The sequence below is a fragment of the Lagopus muta genome, chromosome 11, assembly GCF_023343835.1.
Source record: "Lagopus muta isolate bLagMut1 chromosome 11, bLagMut1 primary, whole genome shotgun sequence".
Classification (NCBI taxonomy): Eukaryota; Metazoa; Chordata; class Aves; order Galliformes; family Phasianidae; genus Lagopus; species Lagopus muta.
In genome coordinates, this window is record NC_064443.1 from 12,987,492 (window position 1) to 13,008,481 (window position 20,990).

General features: G+C 42.5%; 1 protein-coding gene across 3 annotated transcripts in view; it reads left to right on the forward strand.

Annotated features, from left to right (window-relative positions):
* Nucleotides 1–20,990, forward strand: part of PTPRG (protein tyrosine phosphatase receptor type G) — a 377,855-nt gene that overhangs the window by 317,561 nt on the left and 39,304 nt on the right. The window lies entirely within an intron of this gene.

The following is a 20,990-nucleotide window of genomic DNA, read 5'->3' on the forward strand; positions in this document are numbered from 1 at the left end:
TCGTAGGAATCAGTCACTGTTTGATGAAGCTTTCCCTGTATCTATGGAACTTCCATGCTGTGTTCATTAGAGGCTTTTTGTAATTTAACGTATATGGGAATGATTTGTCCCATTTCTGAATAAGACTCCCTTATTTGCAGAGGTAATTTTCTGTTCTTAGTTCCTTTTCCATGTGGATCCTGGACAAATGGTGAAAGGATATGATTGATGTTGATGAGAAAGGGTCATTTCCTTCTTTTTAGCATGATAGCCATCTCAGTAATGAAAAGGGATGGGAACTTACAGGCAAGCAGCAGTTCTGAATTACCTTTCCATTGAAGTTTCTTAAATTCAGTACTTCTAATGGCACTACTGTGCAAAGAGATGTATGTGATCTTAAGTTGGAAGAGCAGAAAATAAACTAGGTCAGCATAATGAAACTGCAAAAATTGTCCTGTCTGTTATCCCAGAACAATGAAGAGAGCATCACTGTGTGATGACCAGGAGCCACGGGGTGCACGGAGGGTGGGTAGGAGTTCCTCTTCCTGGGCATGGGGGCAGTTTGTTTCCATGCATCTTTGATTCTTCATAAGGAGAAGCTGGCCTGGCTGGTCCTTGAGCTGCCCTGGGCACAATGAAGGGAGCTGTTGCTCCCAGTTCTAAAACCTGAAACTGGTATCTTTTAGTATTGAGGCATAGCAGAATTCATTCCTTTCAGACTGATTCCAGAAATTGGACTCTGTTTGGACAACCATAGTTTTGGAGAACTATTCACTCTGATTTTAGGATCTTTCTTTGGAGTGCTACTAGCTCATATAGAGCCCGTTCAAGTGTGTGCATTGAAAGCTGCAGTTTACCAAGCACATGATTTCTGCATTTCTGGGCGTTTGTTTTGCATCTGTGATTTTATATCCAGACTCAGTACTGTGAGATCATTCTGCAGTTCTTCAAGGTCAGTTTAAAATTTGACTTCCATGTTCTGCATTCTCTGCCACTGTTACTCTTAAAGCCTTTTCTATGAACTTTGAGAATCACAATGTGTTGGTAGTGACCTCCAAACTATTTAGGGATTGAGTGTGACTTCAGTTTTTTTTGCAACACGACGACTTCCTACAGCATGATGAGCCATACTATGGCTTGAAGCTTTCTCTGTATTCTTCTTGCACATTGAACAAGTCCTGAACATTGACACTGTAAGGAAAACCCGAGGTCAGTGGCACTTTCTTTCTCACAGAGGTGTAAAAGTGTGAATAGGGTTAAGAAATCAACTAAAATACTGAGATGCACATTGCATTCTGTCACTTCAGAAAAAAACAATATTTTTAGGAGCGACTGGTGACCTTCCCCTGTTTGTTTTCCGTTTTGATTTTTAATCTAAATATTACATTGCTATGGACTGTGATTTCAAAGGGAAAAATAAGCAGAGAATATTAAGACGCAATTAAGATTTTAGAGTTTAGCCAACAGCAACTTTTAAATGGGAACTAAATTATAGCCATTTCTCATTTTCAGCTAAGAGGAAGAAATTAATTCAGCGCTATAGCTGGAGAGTTTTCTGTTTCTTTCTTTTCTGCAGATACCATAATTCACCTCTGAATTATTGCCACCATCAACACTGTGATCCCAAAGACAAAGCAGGAATATTGTATTGCATTTCTTATTAAATCAAGCTGTTTATACAGTGCTAATATGTTTACATTCAGGAGGGATTTTTGGAACAACACAGCTGCTGCCTTTCAAAGAGCAAGCAAGCTTGCATTGCTTGTTTATAGCCTTGTGTGTATAAGAGACGGCTTGGGAAAAAGAGGCCTTTAAATTTCCTTGGGCAAAACCCTATAGAATTTAGTAGAGAATATGAGTTTTCTTAGGTTTCTAGTAAGCATCCTGCTGAATTGAACAGAGAGGCCTTGGAGCAGGTCTTGTGACACAGCCTCACACTTCTCCAGCAGTACTTTTCTGCACAGAAGGAACAACACTGAGCACCAGGAGATGCAAGTTTGTTCTCTGACTCTCATTGATTTTCTGTGTGACCTGGGGCCAACTCACTTACAGTTTGACGATCTTGTTGTTGAACTTGGTGGCAAAGACCTCATTGGGAGCAAGCTCAGGTGTTCAATATTTCAGCATCTGAATGCAGTCACTGGTGAAACAGCACCAAAAAAAGGATTGGTTTGCTGTATTTTTAAATCAGTTTGTAATTTAGAAATGAAACCTGCAGCGTAAGACCAAAGGCTGTTGTAGTTATCATATCTAATTACCATGGCTTGGAAAACTGACATTTGGTGTTAAATTCTGGGGAATATGGGCTGTTCCATTGGTAGGGTAGTGCAAAAAACTTCATTGGGAAAAGAAAAAGTAAAGAGAACTTCTTCCTGTAGTAGGTTGTAAAAAGTGCTGAAATTGATGCTTGAACCTATCTCTTGGTTTTATTTTATGAGTACACAATGTGTTGTTCATCTACTGTACTGATTGAAAAAGGAGCATTTGCAAATTTACAGACCACTGTAAAATTGCTTGCTCACAGTGATAAAAGCTGCTTCAGCTTATTCTAAAATATTTGTGATTCTGCTTGTTTTCTCACTCCTGGACTTGCTAGGTAACACTTTCTGAGAGCTGATGTGTTGATTTTAAGAATGCCTCAGGTGCAGTTGCTCAAGTATTTATTTCAGCAGCAGTGGTTTAAGCAGCCTCCTCCATTCGTGCCCTCGCACTGCCCTCTGTGATACCAAAGCAAATGTTTGTACAACCATGTGATGAGCTGGATTGAGAAATAATCCATGTTGGTTTTTTTTCTTGCTCTGATTTAAACTAGATTAGTTCCCAGTCTGGTTCATGCAGTAACCAGAGTTGCACTGGTGTAACTGAGGGCCCAGAAAGAGGCAGGAGGGATGGGGATGCTCATGCTGACACTGCTCGGGTGATGCCTGAGGACCATGTCCAGGTGCTTGTGCTCTGCTTGAGTTCAGCGGTGCCCCAGAGTGCAGCCCATGTCATCACAGCCTGTGGGGAGAATTAACTGACAAAGGAAAGAAATTTTCTGAGCTGAGGCGGGCAGCACGACAGGCAGATGCGAAGAGACATGGAGGTGAGTTGTGTGCCTGAAACCCATCCCTGTGTCCATCTCAGTTCTGAGGTTGAGTAACTAATGTGCCCTGCACAAAACAAACACGGCGTGCATCTCTGGGAATGGCTGTGTGGAGTTTGGTATGATGAAAAGCAGCATCAGAGGAATCTCTGCCTGGCAGACAGGGTCCAGCCCAGCCTGGTTCTGGAGCCCTCTGATCTCCCTGCCTCAACCCAGGCAATGCAGGAAAAGCACTCCAGGCTTTGTTGCAGAAGATGACTATATTTGATTTTGCCTGTGCTGGAGGAATAGGTACTGAAACACCAGGCCCTGCTGTGTGCGGTATCTCAAAGCACTGTTCGTTTTCATTACAGGGAAGCAGCCTGTGATCATCTCCCTCTCATCTCAAGCAGGGAGTCGAGCTCAGCTTTTGTGCCCATGACAGGCAGCTTGCTTTCAAGCCTGAAGCTTAGGGCAGCCACCAGTTGCTTGTTCTAGCTGTTGGCATCATTCTCGGAGCACTCATCATGGGGAAAATCAATATGAAAACTTCTCCAACTGCATCTCTTCTCTTTCATCCAGCAACGTGCAGCCTGGGGTAAGGAGAAGAGCTCATGAGGAGAGCCAAAGTGTGGTGTGTGGCTGCTCTTCCTGACAGGCTGTGGAGTTTCATCCTTTTTTATTGTGGAGATCAGGAAGGGATCCAGGCTGGTGGTTGGGCACTGGGCGTTCCCATGTGCAGGAGCAGCTGAGCAGGTCAAGCACAAGTTAGGCGGTGACACTGTGGCCCGTAGTGCTGTTCCTCCCCAAACAGCTCCTTCAGGACTTTCAGAAATCATGGGAGTTGTCAGTTGTTATAGTAACGGACCCCCTGCTGCTGAATTGGCCCTGAGATGCCCATTTGGGCTTTTGAACAGACTAGCTCATGCTCATTAGACAAAAAAGAGAGAGAGACAGATCTGCAGATGGAAAGTTGCTTTTTAAGCGTGCTGGATGATCTGTTAAGAGCTAGATTGTGTAAAGGGGCATGTTATCTCATTATATGCCTGTTACTTTTACTCTTCTTTAATTAACACTACTTTTACTTTTTCTTGCAAAACAGAATTCTGCAATAGTTCAGTTTCCTCATTGGTGAGGTCAGTAGTGAGCTGCTGCTTTAAAACACATAGATATTGCCTTAAGAAAGGAGAAAGAAAAGAAGTTGGAGTGGGATTTGCCAAGCTTAAGTATCAGTGGTAACTGCCAGGATTTTGAGCCTGGGATGTCCCACTTCAAGGAAACAGCACAGTCTAGGTTTTGCTTCGGGTTCAAATCTGTGCAGCCCCATTGATGTTAGCAGAGTGACTTTTGAGTAACTGGTATCAGTTAAAGCAGACCTTGCTCTGGTAAATTTGAGTCCGCAGATGAAGAACCTGTATCACCTTAAATGGGTTTCAGGAGTATGCAAGTGCCATAACAAGTTACTTCTTGCCAGGTACTTGTAGCCAGATTCTTCTTCTGTCATGCATGCCCAGCCTTCATCTGAATTTCATGAAGCAGTGTTCTCCTCACAGCTGTCCTGTAAATGAAAAGCAAATCCAAATTTATGAGAGGTTGGTGTATCTCTAGGTGTAAATGAGAGAGGACTGTGGCTATTCTTGTGCAGTTTACCCTTGCTATGAGGAAGTTGGTTAGACCAGATGGGCAGGCAGGATTCTAGCTGTGAGGATGCAAGTGCTCTAGTACATGAATGGGACCTGCAAGGAATAAATGATCTTCTGCATCCGTTGTGCTTAGGATGAGGAGTCTTGGGCTTAAATTGCAGCAAGAGGGAAATTTAGGTTTGATGGTAGAAAAAGCTTTATGACAAGAAAGACAATAAAGCAGTGGACTACAGAAATTCCATCATTTCTGGGCTCTGAAAGAAGGTTAAGGAGCCATTCGTCAGGCACACCACAGGAGTCATTGATCCTGCATGGGAGCTCAGAGGCTCATTCTGCGCAGTTCTGTGGTGTGAGCTTTAAAGCACGCATGCAACTGTAAGAAAAGAGGAGTTGTGTGACAAATTGTCCTGTGAATCACAGACTGGAAGGCTGAAAAAGCATTTAGAAGACACAGTTCAAATGCATCACATTCAAAGTGAGTAACATGAAGCCAATAACAAAGCACACTGAAGAAGTGTGGGGAGGAGAGAGGGAGGGCTACAGCTTTCGGCAGGGAAAGGAAGATACAAAATGGGCAGGAAAGAAACTGCAGAGGCAGCTTGCAGAGGACAACTGTGTCAGGAGGCATGCAGGTTGGTGGAAAAAATCTGTTTGGAGTTTCATTCCATCTGTTCTCCTGCAGCAGGGAGCCTAAGATTATGAAAGAGTTAGGAGAACAACGATGGGAAGTTTTTAAAAAGAAGAGCAGAGGTTGGTGTAGTTGTGGTTTGCTACCCTTACTGTTGCCCAAGGCACTGCTATATTGCCTATGCCAGTACTGCCGTTATCAAAAGCGAGTGCCAGCTTGAGGCCAAGGTGACAGGGGAAAGGACCTGCAAGCAAGTGAACAGTGTGACCAAATCAAACCAGCCCTGGAGATGTCATTACATTATCTTCCTGCAAAAGAAGCAGGACATGTTGATTGGTTAAAGATTCATGTCCCAGAACAGGCAGTCCTGGTGGATTGTGATTATTTTCAGCGGTGCCTTTAAATGAGGACTCTTACTTGTAGCTGTGCTTCACAGCTTCTGTAGGGTTTGTACATGTGGGTCAGTTGTGAGAGCATTTTTTTCTGCCGGCACTTTTATGAACTCAGTGGGAGCCCAAATCTGCATCACCTTTTTTTAGAAGATAATGTCAAGCATGCAATCTTAAATCAAACAACAGGAGAATGCGTGCTTTGGTTGTGGAAGACTGGAATTCAAAATACTTTGTTGGTGACCTTCAAAACAACAAAACAGCCACCACAAGTTTTTATTTTAATCCTCATTTTGCTATAAAATGTGTCCTGTAAGAGCTGAGACTTACATCTCTTTGCTTTGCCCATAGGCCATCTAGTTCACTGAAAGGGACAAAGTCCCAACAGCAGGTTGGAAAACTGCTTTTGACATACTGCTCACCACTCTAGAGGTGGAACAGCATTTCCCCAGTATGTGCAGAAATACCTTTCTCTGCAGAGAGCAAAGGGGAGTAGGCAGGGGCATCCCAGGTCAGGCAGTGAGAAATCTGTGGCACAGCTGCAATTGATCTTTCTGTTTTGTTTCTGTGGAACTAATTAAACAGATTAATTCCAGACACTTTCTCTGTAAATGCCTTCCACACTGCTGCTGTAGTAATGAGATTCTTGAAAAAAAGATGAGCAAGATTTGATCTGTGCAGAGATAAAAAAAAAAAACTATTTTGTGATGCTTGATTTTGAACCAGTATTTTTAAAATACAAGTTTTAGTTAGGCTCCATTGAGAGTTGGTTTGTGAGCACTGGGAAACCTTACTGCATGAGGAGTATGTGTTTCAGATGAACACAGTGGTAGAGGGTGTTACTGCTGCCTTCTCTGACTCAGCTGCTAGTTCATTTCCAGGCTATTTTACAAGAAGCTTTAATACAACTTTAAAACTCTTGAAATGTGGCTGTTAGAACTACGATTAGCTATTGAAGAGAGAAACAAATCAAATTTTGTAATCAAACTTTCTCTGAAATTAAATCAATTTGGAGAACGAAGTGAAAAATGAGAGTATCTGTTAAGATACTGGGTTTGTACTTTTTGTTCCCCTTCTCAGCTGCAAGAAACAATTTAAGAACTTCCTGCTGTTTGATTTGTTGATAGTTTATGTTCTCTGTTCATCTGTTACTGGTTTATGTATGTTATATAATGTTTTAGTATGTAAGAGTATATGCTGAATTGTACACAGCTATCTCTGTAGAAGATGTACCACATAAATTTGTAGGTTCACAGTTAAAGGAATATCTCAGATGAACTGTGAATGAAATATCCTGTAATACAAGTAGATGTACCCAGAGGGAACTGTATACCTCTGCTGTGAAACTGCGAATTAACCACAGCAGCCAGATAAATTATATTTTTTCTCTCTCCTTGTAACCATAAAATATAGCTATTGAAGTGCCCTGCGATGTCCTAAGTCCCATAGCAGCATTTGGACTAACATTAGCACTAGCTATTTCACAGCAGGATGTGGTCTGAGTGTAAAATTATAGGGGGAGAATATTAAATCAATTCAGCAATCTTAACAGGATGGATAAATACTAGGAATCAGCAGCCTAGTAAAACAGCAGCGAGCAAGGGTGGGCTTTTTTGCACTTCTCTTAAAATAAAGTGCCAGCCTATGCAACTTGGCAAAAACGAATGCCTTGGGATGCACAATGTTCCATATTGTGAATTCATTCAGTTTATTGCAGAGCACTTAGCTTGTTAAAAAGAAAACGTTTCTTCTATCAGTATGAATGGCATGCATTTCATTCTGCCAGCTTACAGGTCAGAATCCATTTGAGTTCTAACTCTATTTGAGTCGGTCCTAAAGGATAAAGAAAAAAAAAAGTGGAAAAGATTTTTAAAATCATTTCAGCAAAGAAATTATTGTTTTTTTTTTTTGTTTGCAGTGACTGTGAAAATAAAGTTCCCGCTTTCCAATGGAAAACACAGTAATTAGGAAATTTGCAAATATAAATTAACCTGTGATTGGTCTTCGTCTTTATTTATGTCATTAAACGGAGTATTTAATTAGCATACATATTATTCAAGTTTCAATATAATCCATTTTATAAGTCCAAGTTCAAATATAAAATCAATATGGGCTTGATGCACCCTATTGTTCACATGCAGAGCAGCTAACATAGATGTGAAGATATGATGTGAATTGAAACATTCATATTTCACAAGGATGAGGTCTGCGTTTTCTCAAATGATGGGTTGAACTCTTATTTTTAACTTTTTCCAATTTGCATACATATTAGTCTCTATTTAAATGATGTGTTAATTCTATTCATCAGACTTCAGTGAATGCTTCTAACTCTCCTGATAATCAGGCATAGAGGTCCCTGGAAAGCAAAGTATGGACTTTCATGTTGCAAATGCATTGTAAACGTGACATTTATCAGTGCTAAGCCAACTCATGTGGAGCACTTGGCTACAGTCAGTAGGGCAGAGCCCTTAATCTTATGCTTATGGTAATGGCTGTCATCTCTGAATAAGAACCTGACACCGGGTCCCCAAAGTCTCTTCAGAGATGGTTGGCACTTCACAAGCACTCTGCCCTCTTGATGTTAGAAATGCCAGTTTCTGGCATTTTTTCTGGCAAATGCTCTTTGGAAGAGAGAGAGAAGGTTGATTCAGATCCTTGCACAAATGGCTTCATGGAAGTGGAGGATCAAAAATTCTCTGTTCAACATCATTTGGTGGTGGAGACAAGGATTTGGGGATCTACAGGGGCTCTGCAGTTCTCTTGCGTATTTGCCTTCCAGAGCGGGTTCCTGCAGGCTGTGTTTTCCTAAAGTCCAAAATGTGTTAGTGCTTCAAAATGTTCAGAAGAGTAGCCCTGGAAGCAAAAGCACAGGGGTCATAAAGTGCAAAGGAGTCCTTTCTGTGGGTCTGTGAGCCAGGTCCTGACAGTGACAATCTATGAGAAGGAAAGGCATGAGAAGCAGTATTGGAGTTCGGTGCCTGCTGTTGCGTATTGATTTACCAGGCTGTGACAATTCATCTTTTTAATTCTAGGTATAAAAGCATTGTTATCCCAGTGGTAACGACTTGAGATAATAATTTCCCAAGGTTTTCTGTTGATGGGGTGAGCCCTAAGTGGTACCACACAGGGAGCTGCCATGTGTGCTCCGATTAATAAAAAAAAGTGATGGGAAGAAGAAAGATTCTTAGGCCATCATTGCAAGGAAATGCTTGACATCTTTAAAGGTCTCTAAGTTTCGTTTCCATCTGTTTTTTGCCGAGTCTGGGCCTTTTCAAAAGCAGCAGTGATGTGCTGTAGGGAATTAATTTAGCTCTTTGTGGTAGCTGAAGGTTAGAGTTCAACATCACTGTTTTTGTTATCCGCGCAGCTACACTGAACAAGTTCCCTGTTGTATAGTTTAAAGGAATAGGTGGGGACTACTAGAAAGAGACTTGTTGTCCCTGCAGCATAGTTTTATTCAAGATGCACAGAATAAGCGAGCAGAAGAGGAGAAATCACAGCATTTGAAATACATTCGCAGCAGCTGCTTCATCTCACCATGTCTGAATGTGTAATCTCACTCTCAGGAGCATTCTGCACAAGAAGCAGCTGGGCGCTTCTGAACATACAAGAAATGTTCCCATTTCACCAGCTCTTGTAATTATACAAGCTGTGCTTAGGCCTACAGAGAAATGAAAAGTCCATGTTTTATTGCAACTCTGAGATTTTGGTGAGTTTTGGTGTTGTCTGCAGAAATTAAGCTTCCACTTGGACGTCCAGTCTAACCCTTGCAGTGCTTTCTTGCACTGGAAGAGCTTTGTATAAGCTTTTTTGAAACATTTAAACTATCTGCAGCCCACTTCTCCCTCACTCCTTATTTGAAAAGTGTGGGGTCCCATTGACTTCCCAGTGTCAATCTGGGGCAGGCTGTATTGTAATTCCCTGTGTGCTGAGCACAGAAAAAGATGCTTAAGAAAAAGGGCTTTAAACCATCTCTGTGCTCCTTGTGTTCCCCTAGCCTAGGGGTTAAGATTCATCGGTTATACAGCACAGTGTGGGAATGCTCCCCTCCCGCACTTCCAACATCATTTCTCCTTGGTGATCCAGACAGCAACTCCTCACCCCAGGGACAGATGTGTTGGCAGCTTCACACCTCATTTTTGTGGTGACTGAATGAACTTGCACGTTGTCATCACTCTCCACCAGCATTATTGTATTTACTGGGCTTTCTGTGCGGGAGTTAGATTTATATGTGTTGGATGTTTTGTTACAGCTCATGCTCTGTTTTGGCTTTTTGGCTACATGTGTTTTCTTCTTTTAAAGTTACTAGTTGTATCTGAGACCTTACCACCAGCAGGTTGCTTCGTGAGAGTAAATATTAATGAGATGGCTGCTGATAGCATCATATACATTGAAACAAATGCTTTTATAATAAATGGAATTTATTATTAATTGAGTGGTTCGGAGATAAAGCGGGTAAAGTGACAAGCTCATGGCACAGCAAGCTGCCCTTTGCAGGAATCCAATTAGAAGTGTGAGCAGCAAATTGTAAGCAAACTTGCTGTAATTACATGGGGGCAGTACAAGAGCAGAGCATCACTTGGAGCCTAGGACCTGTCCCCATAAATGTCTCATAATTTTCTTCTATCAACATTTAGTTACTATGTCATGCCAAGCTTGCATTCTTCCACGTTATCTTGGCAATGCTGCATCCCATTGGTCTAAACAGACCAGAGGGAGTCAGTATGTTTTGAAATAAAAGGGCATATCATTTAGATGCACTGTGTTCTGCTACACGTCTGCCTGGGAACAGTGACTCATTCATTAGCCCGCTGAAATTACTTTGCATTGAATAACCTGGGCTGATGTTACAGGGCTCTGCCTGACCACTCACAGCTACATTTGCCATTTCCTCAGCAAGGATGTTTGGGAACATTGTCATTCCTTTTCCAAATTGCAGTGCTTGTTCACGACTTGGAAAAATAGATGATTTGCTGAGATGTGTCATAGATAATGGTTAAATGCTGCTGCAGTAACCAAGTGCAAATTGTCACAGACGTATCTGAGCATCCATGCCAGCGGCTACGTCTGGTGTCCTAAGGAGTGATGTAAATTGTTCACTGGGTATGAATGGTTGAAAAAGAATTTTTCTAAATATTATGGATCATTTTCATCTGGCAGATGGAGTTGCGGAAGCTGCTATGGTGAGAGTTTGTGAAATTTAAGACATCCTGAGTATTGTGAGAAATATGCTTAGCAAGCCTAGGAAGTGAGGGTGCAGGATGCAAAATGAGGGTGCAGGAGTGAGGAAGACCTAAACACAGCATCTGTGGAGTCGGGCGGTGTTTGCAGGCTGGTGGAGAAGCATGTGAAAAAACAACACGGAGCAAGTCAATTTGTCTGTTCTGTCAAAATGGCTATGATCAGCCAGGAGGCAAATGAATAAACGGATCAACAAGTATTTCACACTTGTGTGTTCTCGACAGGAAATCACAGATCTGAAACCAAATGTCTGGGACAAAACTACCAGAAATAGTGGCAAAATACTCTGCTGTTTAGTCTGCATTTTAAGCATTTTTAGCTCACAAAACTCCTTGAATTAAACTATCAGAATAAAATAGGAAGGCTCGTTACTACAGATCCCAGTTACCAGCAAAGATGGAAATAATTGGGGTGGGAGCAGGGCCCCAGTCAGGGCTGGGAGCAATCTTTGCTGGTCTACTCGTGCACATCTACTCACATCTACAGTGGGGAGGACTGCTCTTCTTCCTCTCCTGAGCTGTCTCACTGCTGCACTAATGGCATCAAAAGCCCCACCAAAGATCACTTGAGAACATGGAAATGAAGTGTATAGGTACAGTAGCCTTGAAATGAACCTGACTGGGTAGGGGTGTCAGCACTGAGCAGTTTGCCTAGGAGCAGACATCTACCATGTTCCTCCATGCCTGCCTTTGCAGCCGTGCCACTTTGTATGCTGTAAAAGAAAAGAAAACATGGAGACAAGAGCTTGCTTTTAATTTCCATGTCGACTTCTGAGCAGGTGCCTGATGTGCCAAGGCACATTCTTTATACGTTAAGAAGCATCCATAAGTATTCTTGAGATGCAAACTCCCATTCTTGAGGGTTTTTTTTTCTTCTTTCCTCCAGTCCAACACTTGTCAACACTGAAAGGTTATAAAGACCTTAATAAAAGGTAGATTAAAGCTTTGGAAATCATGCAAATACGGAGAGCAGTCTATAAGTAGAAAATATATTAAACAGTATCTGGTGCTAAGGGATTTGATGATTAACACTGGTTGACTGAATTTCTTCTGTTTTTCTCATTTGCAATGAACTTTTATCTTGAAACCAAATCTTCTCCTCCCCGTGACTCATTTTGTTATTAGATGTGTCCACGCACTGATTAAGACAACAGGAAGGCAGTGGTTTATTTGCCCAAGTGTATGCACACTGAAAAAGAGCTTGTCGTGAGGATGAAAGTGTTTCCTATCTTCAGAATGATTCTGAATGATTTCTTAAAAGCAAAGTCTCTTCTACATCTGTTGCTTTGTGATTTTTCAGTTCTTGACTCTTCTCTATAATTGGGGGTCTGTCAATATACTTCATGATAATGTTTCTGATATGCCTTGTGCTTTGATTCTCTCTGTGCAATAAATGTGTTTCCTTGATACTAAAATTCAAGGGGCTTTGAATGAGCCATAGGCTTGAAGCTTCAAAGATGTCCTTTCTCTTAATAAATTTTTTGAAGGAAGAAACTCTTTCTCATTTTGTTTCAAGTATTTCAGGATGATCCTGGTACTCCCCTCTGCCACATGGTGTACTGGATTATGCCCCCATTAGTTACTTACAGTATTGCTAGATTTTCTTTATTGTGGCTGATTTTGTCTATGGAAATAGTAATTTAAAATATGCATTGTTTTTACTTTATGTGCTGCTTTATTATGCCTAAGCATGCTTAATACTGCATACTAATTTGGGATATTCATTTGATTCTTCTTATAATATTATCTTGGGATTTGTTTGATGTTCTTGCTATCGTTGATACTATTTGTTTTTTAGAAACACGCTTGCAAAAGTACAGAGGTGCTTAATGCAAATGCTAATGCATGGATCCTACTAATGCAGGGTCATTTTATGCTAATCTGTTAATTGATGTGGGTCTGATGTCTTTAGCAAAGGGAACCCAGTGGATATGTTTATACCGTTACGTTTATACCCAGTTTGACCAGAGCTCTACTTCAGGCAATACAACTTGCTTCCCTGCAGCATAGCCCCTATTTGTGCAGGGCTGTGCCCAAGGTACTTAGCTCAGCAGCTAAGGTGCGCTGGAGCAGTCAGAGCTCACACTACGTGCCTGCGTCTCTCCTGGCATCCCAGACAGGTCATTGGGGTCTGACTCTCGTGTTTTTGCAGAGCTTGTTAGAGATGTATTCAGCATACTGGAGCAGAATGCACAGTGCAGTATTCTCAGTGGTTTGCTTAAGAGCAGGGCATGTTATTGTCTCCGAAGTTTGTGTTTCCTCATTACATTTGTTAACCTTTGAATGCAAGAAACTCATTAAAGCAATTCTTCAGACATGCATACTCCAGACTTCCCCAGAGCTCTGGAGTTGCTGCCACATTAGCACCAACAGCAGCAAGAAGTGAATCTCCAAATGGGTTGATTGATAGCGAGATTAATGATCCTCAAGACTTCTGTCCAGGTTTATTATTCGGCAGCATACAAATCTTTGCTTTCAGGGAGTTGGTGGGGAGGGAGGAGCAGCTGGCTGCCACCCGGTCTGTCCGTATTAGTGTGATGAGGTGACGGACGTGGCTGTGGCAGATCACTACCATTAGGGAGCGTTTTTCAGCATTCTCATTATCTCCCAGGTACTAAATAATTTGCTGCTCTGCTCTTGGTGCCAGCTGCTCTTTTCTTTTCCTTTGTGCTGTGCTTCTAAAGGTGTCCTTTTGTTCTGTGTCTAATTGTGTTCTAAACAGAGTCAAGAAATAGAACGTTAAAAAAATTTAAGTAGCAATTTCTTTTTGAAATGGACAGTGTAAAAAGGCCCACCTTCTGAATACACGGTGATGAAAAGAGGAAGGAAATAATCACACATTCAGTATTTTCCCCCGGCCCCAAATAATCTGAGCATGAAGTACGTCCAGCAGCGTTGGGAAATCTTCCTAGTTCTCCCATGCAGTTTTACTCCAGGTGCAAGTGGGTATGTGTGATGAGAGAGCCTCCCATTGAGTGTTTCATTGTATTTAAGAAACTGTGGCATTTCTGCCTGAAGATGGGCATGGCCTTCAGAACAGAAAATCTGTGCTGAGGTTGCTAGCACATCCTTGTTTTATGTTAGGTTCCAGTCTGTGGCTGGAGATACCTAAAATACCTCTCAGTTAAATGTCCTGATGTCTCATTTGAAGGAAGGAAATAACTTCTTTTGCAAAGGGAAAAGCAGGGCTCTTCCATTTTGAGGGATTAGGTGAGTTTTCCAAACAAAAACGAAGTTTCTGCTGTCCTGTCTTAGCTGGGATCTTGTCTATATTGTGCTTCTTATAACACAATTTTCATCCAGATGAATTACACTTTGCATTAAAAATACCTGCATTTTAACCTCCTGGCGTGCTACCCTCTGTTTTTATTCTTTCTTCTCCTGAGATTCATCCTAAAGGGAATTCATGTCCTGAAATGATAATATCAAGTATGCCCAATTTTGTGTTCTTAGAGGTGCTACTAAAAGCTCCTTTCTAGTAAGAGGCAATCTTCTCTGATTGCTGCAGTTCTTATGATTACAGAACAACTCTTCACTCAGTTAAATTTAGCTTCCTTCGGTGAGAAAGTTTGAGGTTCCTTTTTAATATTACATTATGTTTGGGGCATTGGAAGTACACATCTTATAGGAACTGCCTAAGGAAAAGGCTTGTCTTTGTTTCCCTCTGATTTTCTAGTTTTGCGGCGCAAATATTGCATTAAATAAGTAGTTGAGTGTGAGAGTGGAAAATAAATACTTCAGGCTTCCCTTTGGTTTTTAAAAACATACCTAATTTGTAAATGATTATAAGATACCACCTATAGGTTTCTCTACCCCACTTTTGCCTGAAGACATAAACATTTGAATGGTGAGGCATCCATGAGGAAGCTTGTTCTCCTGCAGTAGAAAATACTGATGAGTAAACCCATTCAGTCATCTGTAAAATTGCTGAGTGTATCCAACACAGCTGTTGTGAGTATTGATTAAAGCAGGAGGGAAGGTCTGAAGCTGCTAGCCCTGTCAGAGGTCACCAGGAGAGTAATTAGCTACCAAGTGTTACAGGGCCAAGTGTCATCACAAATAAGGTTTCACGACTGCCTTTGCCATTCTCCAGGGACCACAGGAAGATGGGAGAAGGAAGCGTGGAAAATGTTTGTGCTGAGTTAAACTAAGATTTATCCACTTAAAATTTGCAATTAAAGAGCTTTCTAAGTGCTTTTCTACACCAGCCACCTGGGTGCTTTCCGGTCACAGAGCTGACGGAGGGAGGAGGACTTGAAAGCAGCTCCTCTTGGTGCGTGTTGTCATTTTGGGACTCTTCAGCCATTTGTATAGCCTTCTAAAATGATTATTCCTTGCATCACGTCTGAGTTCAGTACCACGCGTGATTTAAATGGTTGTGTATTTCTGGTGCAGGAAGCTGCCATCGAAATCTCAGAGGATAGGGAGAAGAGGGTTTTTAATTTCGTGGAGGGCTGTGCAGTCAGCTGGCAAACTTAGGCCGTCAATATTAAATTAGCTGTCTTTCTGTGTCAAAAATCCCCTGCCTTGTTTGCAGATTAGTTTTTCAGATGGAGAATTCTACCAGCACTGTGTTCTCCATCCCAAATACAGTCTCTGAGTTTTGTCCACCTTTGTATTTTTTTTTTCTATCTGCCTTTTCCCAGCGTATTTCTTGTCTTTATTTCTCTATGTTAAACTGTGCACAGTTGGACTGGTGGTCATTTAGCATTTGGAGGTTCTTGGCTTCTATGGGACTGTGTGTTGGTGTGCCACAGCTCACTGGTGTGAGAAAGCATTTGTCCTTGCTCAGAGGAAGCCCTCTGAAAGGGGCAGCCTCCATCTCACCATTCTGTCTGCCGAGGAGTTGGCAGCTGTGAACTTCTGAAATCTACCCATGTACTGTCTAGACTTCTCAAGTTATCAAATCTGTATGATGCGTAGCACTGCTCAAGAAGATTACAGGCAGAAATTGCTTTGTTGGGGAGAAGGCAAATGGCTTCAGGAGGGAGATGCAGGAACATCACAGGGAAATTTTCCATCTTTACCACCTTTCCTTTGCTGTCCTAATTTTTATGCATTCCTGCTCTGGGTATCCTCCCATAGCTCAAGTTCAGTCAGCCCTCACACTGTTACTGTTCCAGCACAGCACAGGTTCTTTTGTAGAAAGCTTTTGGATTCTGATTGTTAAGCATTAAGACCTGAGAAGGAAAATAATTGTAGAAAATTGGAGCAATATAAGCCATTTTCTGGCTAAAAAAGAGTAAATGCAGATGTCCCTCTGATACAATGAACGGTGTATCAGTGCTCCATGCTGCTCACTTATTCATATTCATAAGATCAGCTTTTTCTGTGTGGTTTTCTCTTCTCTTTTTCTTCTGAGCGCTTGAGTCAGTTTTATTGCTCATAAAAATCAGTGACTGATGACCCCAGCTAGAGCAGTGCAGACTGCAGACAGCTGTTGTCCAGGCTCCCATCCACTGCTCCGCTGGTGACATGGTCGTGATTTGCAGCACTTCTGTTGTTTCGTAGTCTGCGGCTCTTTTCTGAGGAGTCATTGCCAATTCTGACAGTGACAAATGCTTGCCAAGGAATAGTGAAGCTAGTTTAAAGTGCAGAGCCATGTGTTACCAGTACACTTGACTGCATACATACTCTGGTTTTGGTGCCAGCAGAAACCAATCTTAATTGTGTCTCCTGGAAAACATGCAAAACAGTTCAATGAGAATCTGAAGCATCTTTTCTTCTATTGAAAGTGAGAATGAATGCACAGAGGTAGTGAAAGGGATAATTTCCTGTCTTTGTAGCCCTATTTGGTCGTTACTTGCAGCCCCCCTTGGGATAGAGTGGCATGGTGGATGAATGCTTGTATCCAGGTTGCATTCAATAGAGAGCGAGCTGTGTCCTGTGCAGCCTGGTACGGAGGTCCATTGTAGGTCTTGGTTTGACTTCTACTCAGTCTGTCCTGCCCACAAGGCAGAGGCTGTGTGTGAAAGTAGGGTGGTTGCAGCACCTCTTCATTAACAAATGTACATTCTGCAGAGTTCCCATCTGTGGGAGGCTGTTTCTGGAAGAAGGGTACCCAGAGGACAAGGTTTGCCCTGCACTGATGACAGTGAATAGGCACCCAGGACCCTTTTGAGCCATCTGCCCCAAATTGGTCATGCTTTAGGAGGTAATGACCCAAGAATAGAGTGGCTGCAAAGAAACCAGGAGCATAGAGTTCCTTGGTGCTATTGCAGAAATAAAGAATAAATCTGTGTAGCCTTGGGGAGAGAATACACATTGGCTCCAGCCAACAGAAACTTCTGTGGAAAGAAAGAGCAGATCCCTCGTGTGCAAGTGATGGATGACCATGCCACTCACTTCTGCGTGTGAGGAAGGACACAGCTCTTGGATGTCCCCAGAAAGCAAAGCATTCCTCTTTGATATTTTCCCACGTTCAGCTGCTGTTCTGATGATGCCAGTGAGCCACTGTGCAGGCAGTTGATTGCTCCACCACAGCAATCCCTTGCTGCTTCTCCTTCTGCCTCAGCTGCTCCTGGGCAGCGCGGGTCCCTCGCCTGTCAGCACGGATCAGGGGATGCTGCAAGGCTGAGTGCATGGAGCAAAGGCCAAATGCTGCCCTCTGAGCTATTCCCAGCCCTCATGGACTGCAGCACACGCTGTGCGCTTGTACCGGAGGCAGAATTAACTAAACACAAAGGCATTATCTTCTACGAGAAAATAAAATGCATCCATGCTTTCAGGCTGTGGTGTGATCTGGCTCTCTCTCTCGCTTTTAGATGAGTATAAAGGAGAAGCTGCTTGAGTTTTATTAACTAATAACCAAGGAAACCCTTTTGGAGTGTCAAAATCTCACGAGACATCTCTTCTTTCACTGAAGCTAATCTGCTGTTCTGTTCAGCGGAGATGGAACAAGCATCTAACCCAGCTAATCAGGACCATCTCTCGGCATATTCTTTTTGCCTGCAGTGTGATAATAAGGTGCTGCTGCTCTGCATTTAACATTCTGCTGCTTTGCTTTAATAAAGCGCTGTCAGTATCTCTGCAAAAAGACTCTGGGCAGGGGGATGCACTCCCTAAAGCTGTCTTTGCTCTCCAGCCCCTGCCTCTGCCCCTTCTCCAGGGAGATGCTAATCTTGCAGTGTTGTACTTTCTGCCTTTCTGTCCATATGTGACAATTGTGTGTCTGATCGCCACAATCTCGCACAGTTATTGTACCCTAGGGAAAAGGAGCCAAAAAAGCATATGGGGCTAGAGAAAACGGTGTGCTTCACTGCACACAGGCGTATTTCAGACAACTGACTCTTTGGTATGGTGCAGAAAATATGTGGGGGCTCTGAAATCTTTTGGAAGTGAAAAATCAAAGCTGTGATTTCCTTTTCCTCAGCCAATGCTGAATTTGTAGGATTACTCTAAAATTAGTGTTTCACTTGCTAAAATTGTAATCATCATGGATGCTATTGACATCCAGATTGCTCATTCAGTAAGGACTGCTTCTGTAGGAAGAAAAAAAACAACTCTGTTTCTTTCTGCTCCATTGGTTTTCTGAGCAAATGGATACACGGGCACAAACATCCCAACATGTATACACGCAGGTTAGAAATTACAAGCTGAAGTGCTCATCATGAAAGCAGTTGTAGACTTACACCTTGTCTAGCCCTGCATCCATTCCCACCTCTCTCCATGGCCGCTTGTCCAGTGACTTGAAACAAGCAATTTTCTGCTCTCATCCATACTTTTTTGCAGCTCTTCCCATAGACACACAAATTTACTGCAGCCTTGTAGCCTTAGCAACTGCTGCCACTTAAGGTTTGTATATGGAGAAGGGTAATGGGCAGAGGATCGTGCCAGGAAATAGAAAGCAGCAGCCTGAACTGGGGAAGAAGGCAGATACTGAATTCTCTGACATGGCTTCCTGTAGATTGGATCCCAGCTATCTGTATGTATTACTGCGAACTCGATGAGTTTGCAAGAGGCTCCTCTTGGATCCAGGCAACTGTTTAGCTAGTCAGGCTGAAAGATGGCCATAACCCAAACTTCAGAGCTTGGAGACATCTGCATGGCACCCTTGGATGGATGCTCCCTCCTGGTGCTGCGCAGAAGAGAGGTGCAAGAGTAAGGCTGAGGTCCAGTAAGCAAAACTTGCTGGAAAACTCATGCAGTGAGTTTGTGGAGCCCCTTGGAAAAGGTCTTTTAAAGATTAGTCCACTTGGTCCTGCTGTCAGGATCAAGCCTAGTCCCATCAGTGCTGCCTCACACCGTCACTGGGAACCTCAGAAATGGGGGAGTCACCAGGGGTGTGGACATTGCAGGCTGCGTTCAGTGAGCTCAGGGGTAAACATGGAGAACTTAGAGCAGCTGTGAGCAGGTTGAAAAAGGAGTTTGTGAGGCATGTGTTCATGTAACGTGCCAGTATCTGGCATGCTATGTGATGTATGTGTATAAGGGTGTGCTTTAGTGTGGTGTCTGTAACTGAGAAAACCTTTATTCAAATTGTGTGGTGGTTGTCTTTTCAGAAACAGCTACAGAAAGTCTACAAGGCATAAAATACAGAATTGTTAATGACATTAATGATTGCAGCAAACTTTACTGTGTAAAATATTCATTTAATGTGTTGTTATTCCAGTGTTGTGCTCAGCAGAGATATGCTGCTCTGGGTATTCAGCTATCACCACCATGGGCTTTACAGTATCACACCATGTGATTATGCAATACAATTACATGTTTTGAAGCTATTAAGGAAAAGCTATCTTATGGCTGCATTAAAAAACCATAATGGTCGCCTATCAGAGTCTCTCAGAGTCTAAAATAGCAAATTACAAAAAATAATTGCTTTTCTTAAGCATCATCAGCTTTAAAAAATCCTGTAAATCCCTAAGTAAAGGTCTGTCCTTTTATCAAACACCTTCTTAAGGCCTTCATTACAAGGAGAAGCAGTTCAAGGATTTCTGACTTGTATTGACTCAAGGGAAAGAGCCCCAAATATATCAAAATCAGGAACGTTTTGCCTGTTTCATATTCATAGTTTCTTCTTTCTGTGTGACTGATTTATTCTGCTGTGTGCCCCCAGGGTGTGCATTGTCCAAAATAAAGGCTGCCAAAAAAAATGAGAACGGGGAGCAAGCGTGGTGAGGGCAGTTTAACCGTGGTGCTTAAATGCTGAGACTCCTGCACATCTTGCATCCTCATGTGTCAACTCACCTTATGGTGTTTCTTAACAAAAGCATACTGACTAAATAACTAACTTCAGCACAACGCAAGACGTCGTGTCTGAAAATAGAAAGCTGCTATGAGACAGTTACTCCATGCTGTGAAAGACGCTCTTTCCTGCTTCTGTATTGTCTTAAGTTGTACTTGTGCTGCTGCAGCATGTGCTCATATTATAAAGTGCTGTGATTGTGTAGAACAAAGTACAAACGCATAGAAAGCAGAAAGCAAGTGCCCATGGTTATTTTAGCTTCTGGTTTTGCCTAAGAGAGTGGTTTGCTTTTCAGCAACTTTTTCGCTCTCTGGCACGTATAGATGTTGGAAACAAAGGCAGCACAAATTGCTTGCACCATGTCAGCAAAGCCGGCTCTGCAGAGTGGGCTCTCTGTGTAGAGCACAATGCCCAAATTACAGAGGAGCAGACTGCAAGGCAGAAACTTGTAAGCCACTCCATGCAAATACGCTTCAGCAAGTGAAACAGCACACTTGACAAAAGGCGCAGCTCGGAGGTCGCCTGCAAACTTTGCCCAGGTGTTGAGCAGTTCATTAGGGGCTGCGAGGGGCATCTCTCTGCCATGGGAAGCCATTGTTAAGCGCCCTGACAGATGAGAGCAGACCCTTCTCTTGTCACAATAGCTGCTCAGACCAAGCAAGGCTCATTAAATATTCAGTTCCAGCCTCAAGCAGCTCATTAAGTCAGCAATGAGGAGTGACGCTGGTGTTGGAAAACCCTGCCTCAGTTAACATCACCATGCAGAGTCTCCTCGGATCTCTTCATGTTATTCTGCTCAGTACCTTTTCTGTGATGACCAGCTTGTGCTCTCTGCTTTGCATTAAATACAGGTAAAGAAAGTC